Genomic DNA, 6,000 nt, shown 5'->3' on the forward strand with positions numbered 1-6,000 from the left:
GGCCCAAACAACATGAGGTTCAAGTTGCTCCTTTTCTCCAAATTTATCATGAGTCCTCTTCTAAGAGGCAAATGATACAGGACTATCTCTCGACGTGCCATCCCCCTTCATGCTCGCACGAACAATTGAATTTATAAACCCGAGCCGAGAAAGACAACAACGTAATTCGACGTCTCTGTTCTCATATTACACACCCACGCTTGCTCTTTCACTTTGCGCTTGCTCCAAAATCTATATACCCCTTCTTGTGACGAAGACGTTTCTCGCAAGACGCTCTTGCAAAGTTTTCGCAAAGGCGTAGAAATCGGATATTTTGATGGCTCCTCCCTACTCTTTGCAATTCCTTTACATCTCACGGGCCCGACAAATTCCCAGATACGGTCTTTTCTAGCCTGTCAGTGTTCTTCGCCAACCTCCTGCGTATCTATTGATCCATCTTTTTGCCCCTCCCATTCTCTCTAGTTCTACGTTTAGTCACAAAAAAGGAGGAATCTTGTACAATGCAGTCGTCAATTGAATGTTGCACGTAGCTTCGAATTTCTAACGCTGCTACATCTATTATCTGTTCAATTATATGCCCATCTCAGAAAATTGCAAAATTTTAAAATTTCAAGAGAGTTACGTCGACTTTTGCTAAGTTAAATGGCGAGTACGATTTTTAATGACATCCTCCTCAAATCAATGTATATGCTCAATACATACCGAGTGTATTTCAATTTCGACTCTAGCTATTGTGTCTGTACATTCAAATCCATGTTGTCACGTAGGCTGCGTGTATGAATTGGGGTTAATGAGTCTTTTGAAATTTCAAAAGTTCCCAGAAGTAAAACCACCGAGGTCCGAAAACACAACCAAAGGTCACTGATCCGACACAATCGATCGCTAAGCACGTTTTCATTGTGTCCGTCAGCGTGAACCCCTTCTTTTCATCAATATTAATAAGTCCTGACTTAAACTAAGCTTCTTAAGAATTTTTCACGATGAGCGTAACGCTGTACACCCCTGCAGGTATTGTAAATTGTTTCATCGATTACAGTCAAAATGTATCCGAGTGCGACTTCCTCCTTGAATTCGTTGCGGCAAGAGTAGGTATGTATAGGTAGTAAAAAAGAGACACCTGACTGGCGAGGATCGTATTTATAAAACGAGCACGGCGTGTGAGTGTACCTACTTATGGTTTAGCGTGGAGGGGTCAGATTAAAATACAAAAATCACAGTCGGCACCAAATGCCATGCACGGGATACATAATTCATGAAGCCATTGTGCGCTCGACTACGTACAATGCGCGATACTTATCATTATGTACGCCGATGCAAGCACACAGGTTAGACCGGTTGAACTACTAATAGCTGTAGTTGTTCTCACTCGTGTGCAGAGCAGTATTCTATTGTTGTTTCTTACGAAATACTTGCTGAGATGTGCTCTGCTGTACGTAGATACTTACAGGGCTGCTGAATTATATTTTGCCAGCTGTTTCATCCTTCTCTGTACATTCATCGTGTGTTGTATATGCAAAGGAAGACCTGTGTAAAAATAGCGATGCCAGAGTTGCAGTTTTCGCTACCTGTGAGACTGTGAAAACTGGGGTAACTAGCAGCAAAAAAAAAAAAAAAATTCATATTAAAAAATATACGCAAAAACAAAATTCTTTGCTGGTAAAAACGTAGCCTCCACGGCAGTTTTACACAAAAATAAACGCGTACCACTCCTGTCAACATCTGAACAGAACTGTCAGTCATTCTCGACCCGACCTATTTAGCATTCTTTTCTCTTGCGTCCGAAAAAGAGAAAAAAATAGCAATAAATAAATATTTTAAAAAATTTTCTCGACCGACTAAATTCACAACATAGCCAACATAGCCGACGCTCATTTCTCGGATTTCAGAAACATATGGTTCTTAGTACTCCGGCTCTTCTTGACAAGACTTTCGACGTACAACTGTATAGTAAAAGGATCGTGTCCACCAATCGAAAATAATCGGCCAAGTCGAGCGTGAGCAGATAGAATTAAAGGCTTGTCCCTCTTAAGCCGGGCTTTTCGCGCCCCATCACACACAAAGCGAGTTTAAAAAATGGGTATTGAGATGACGGAAAGCTAGGGGGAGAAAAATGAGTAGGCACGGAATGGAAGCCGCGAGATGAAATCGCAGTGCTCTCGTGGTGTTCTATGTATGCGTAGACATAGGCTGGGACGCTCTTTCTTTTGCCAGATGGCTTCCGTCACTCGAGCGGTTTCTGTATCTTTGATCATCCGCACTGGGGCTTTAGTACCCTGTGGGCTGTGTGCTCAAAATTTGCTTTCCACTCGTCGTCGTCGGAACTGATGCTGCCGTGCGGCTTTCTTGTGATTTTTGCTTTTCGTCAAGTGTCTGCTGCACGTATGTTTGTTTGTAAGGGGGTGTGCGTATAGACATGCGTTTATGTCTAATTGATGGTGGAGAGCTGACTTGGAGGTTTTAGAAAAATTGTAGGGACAGCAGAGTAATTATGGGGTCTAATGAGAAGCAGTTTTTATGGTGACGGCGAGTTCTTTCAAGTATAAGCTAATGCGCTTATTTTGTATAAGAAAATTCTTTCCTTTTTTTTCAAATTCAACAAAGTATTGTACTTATACTATTACAAACTGAAAAGTAGTAAATACTTAAAATTTAATTATTGCAGTTGAAAAATAATAACGTGAAAAATGTATTTATTCATTTGCAAATAACAGCACACGGTAGAATTAATTTCTCGTTGAATATCCATCATTATTCGATTGTATTGCAATATTACATTACAATGGACGAGTTGCATCATAAAACTGTAGTATTTTCGCAAGACATTTCTGCATTCAACTATCAGCCACAAAACTACAGCATCCCGCAATATTCATCCATCCTACAACTTTTGGAATAATTTTCTCAAAAGAAAAGAAATTTATTGTTAGTGAATTGATTTCACGCTAAAGTTGTCCCAAAAACTCAAATCGTAATGCATCATATTCTTGGTGCAACAACGATCCTCACGTTCAAACAAGCGAATTATTCCGGTGTTAACACATACAGCACATGAATTATGTATGACTCTGTGAAATTCCAACGAAATCAAACATATTTTATAAATTTATCATGCTGCCTGTACAAAAGAATGAATTATACAATATGATATAACAAAGCTCGAGCAAAAGAGTGTGAAAGATAGCAGAGTGAATTCAAAGGCCACGCGTAAATGCACTTTTCCCGCTTTGTGCATAAAAATAAAGTGTGCGCCGTAGCAGCGCGTAACGAGAGAAAAATAAAGAAGTATAGCGACCCGATGCAATGCCGCGAACAGGAAACATAAAAGCGCGCCGTCCGGAGCACGAAGCCGAGTAGACAGAGAGAGAGAGAGAGAGAGTGAGAAAGAGGAAGGGAACAGCATGCCTCGGGAATTCGCAAGGTATTAAGAGCCAGTTTTCCATTTCCAAGGAAAGCCACCTTTCCAAACCGCGCGTGCATACATATTCACTCGAGGGATGAAAGCCAGAGCCTCTCCTCTCAGCAGCAGCCAACAGCAGGACCATTGTGCGAGAGACGCTATGTAAAATCCAATTTGTAGGTTGTTTGTCCGACGTATCGCTCTCCAGAGAGCCATCTAACGCGCTAGTACTCCGTATTTTTGCCCGCATTGTGCGAGTGAGCGTGCCCGTAGGCGGATTCGATGGGTTGGGTGAAGACAACGGTGACAAGCTTTGGATCGCCAGTGGGGCGCTTTCGGGGACGCCGGCAGAGAGAAGTGCTAAGTACTTTACGGCTAGCGATAATCCCTCACGCGTCGTTCAGATACGGCGGCCTGGAGGAGAAAGAGGGCTAAGGAAAAATAGAGCCACGGTCGAAAAGTAGCAAAAATAAGAGGAGAGTGTTGAAATATAACGCGAGTGCAGTAGACGTGAGTTAGAAGCAGGGAGGCGTCGCGTCGTCGTTGTTGTCGTTGTTGCTGTTCAGTTGGGAGATCAGATTTTCTTGGATCCCACCTGTATTGTATTACCAGTTAGTCGGAATGGGTATAGACGGTGGGCTAAAGAGAGAAAAAGAAAAATGTGTAACAATGGCAGTATGGACTTCCGAGGGCGATCACTATGATCTTTAGCACCCAGTAGGTATAGGCTGGATGATGAGCTCCTGTCAAAGAGCCTTTGTGCAAGTTGAGTACCTCGAAGGGTAGCAGAAATTCACCTGATATTTTTTAAGCTCTTGAAAAACTAAGTCTTTCATCTATTTTCAGAGTTATTTGTACGAGTCTGTTGGTATGAACGCGGCTCGTTTTCTCTTCCGCTTGCGTACAATAGACCATTAATTTAGTAGTTGAAAGTTCTCAGGTTTTTTATTGTTGCTAGAAAAAGTACTTTTAACTTTATTTTTTGTCAAGTTGACGCGAACACTGAATAAAAATAAAAATAAAAACCACAGTTTGCTCGTTGTCAGAACACTGGTACAGTGTTGAATAATCCAATGTCGAAAGTAGTCGTTCTCTGAACAGACTACACGTACGCGCGTCAACTGTCTGTGCTGTCCTACTGTGCCGTAGCACCATGGGTCCCGGGTATGATCTTCAATAACATCCGTAAAGCTGATTGTCCGCAGCGGATACATCAACTCAAAAACCAACGTGGAGGACAACGAGTGAAGCCGCACACAGTACACCCTTCCGTCAAAGGGACAAAAGTTGGAATCCTTGCCCCTTACCAACCCAGCTGTCCCTCAGAGCTGCTAAGCTGCTCTTAAGCCGGCCGGCCCAAGTTCATCTTCCTCCTTTCGTCGCCTTTTCACTCTCGTCGCTCATTTCCAGTGTATACAACCAGCCCGTAAGTAACAGAAAGACAAGCTTGACGTGCCGAAACGATGGAAGAAAGCGGAGAAGCCTCGCTCAGCGCTTGTAATCCCCCCGGCGGCTTGGGCTCTCGGGCAAAGCGCGATTTGTTTTCGTCGACCACAGCTAATCACCTAGCATTGTTCGGTAATGGATCCCGCTTCCTCTCTCTCTCTCTCTCTCTCTCTCTCTCTCTCTTTCTGATTGACAGTCGATTTCCCGAAGGCGGCCCCGCGCACGCCACTCTTGCACTCAACCTAATATACCTACTCTCGGCTTGTAAGCTTTGCAAAGCAGACGAGCTGCAGCAATGTAGCCGGTGGCTGTGGTTGCTGTCCGAGCAGCCCGAGACGAGGATGGAAATAGATGAGTCGACTTGATTTGTGGCGAGAGGGAGACAAGGAGAAAGGCTATCTCTTGTTTGTGAAGCGTGACGGACGGCTTCTCCTAGGGCCGTAGGAAATCGAGGGGAAGCGATTCCGCTTGATCGTCGCTGCTTGCTTTGAAAATAGCACCCAGGGATTCCTATTTATTTTTAGACTACGGCCGGAATCTTTTGTCGCGTTTGGCGAACAAACATGGGTTGTGAAAATATTGAAACCCGATGACAGACTGCACGAACGACGATTTATTACGATTTCACGGAAGATTTTTGTTTTCATGATGCTTTTGTTCATGCACTTCGATGAACAATGTGTATCAATCTGAAGACAGCGCACACGGTATATTGCCGTCGCGCCAAGAAACTCTCCCTGTGAGGCAGATAGGATTTATGGGTCGGATAAGACGCCGGCGCTTCTTAATCTTCCAAAGTGATCGCGCCAGCGTAGGCAAAGTGAAGAGTATTAGATTGCACGAGCGAACGGGTGGCTGCATAAACAAGGTAGATACTGATATAAAAAAAGATTTAGCAGTGCAGAGCGCATCCAAGTTATGTTAATAATTTTACGAATATCTGTATCTGTACAGCTTGGCTCGGTCAAGTTGGCTCTCTTGAACGTAGTGCGTTTATATGTGGAGATACTTTTTTTTATGCAAGTAAATGCGTTCTCGTTTATCAGAGACTAAAAAATATAATTCCTCGACGTTCCAACTACGCGTTGGTCTGACTAAGATTTTACCACAGTCTTTAGTTATTTTTCAATCATCTCTGTATTCAAACAAATACTACG

Source organism: Copidosoma floridanum, unplaced genomic scaffold (assembly GCF_036245765.1).
Source record: "Copidosoma floridanum isolate Cflo_tuat_1 unplaced genomic scaffold, Cflo_Japanese_pri ptg000030l, whole genome shotgun sequence".
Taxonomy (NCBI): Eukaryota; Metazoa; Arthropoda; class Insecta; order Hymenoptera; family Encyrtidae; genus Copidosoma; species Copidosoma floridanum.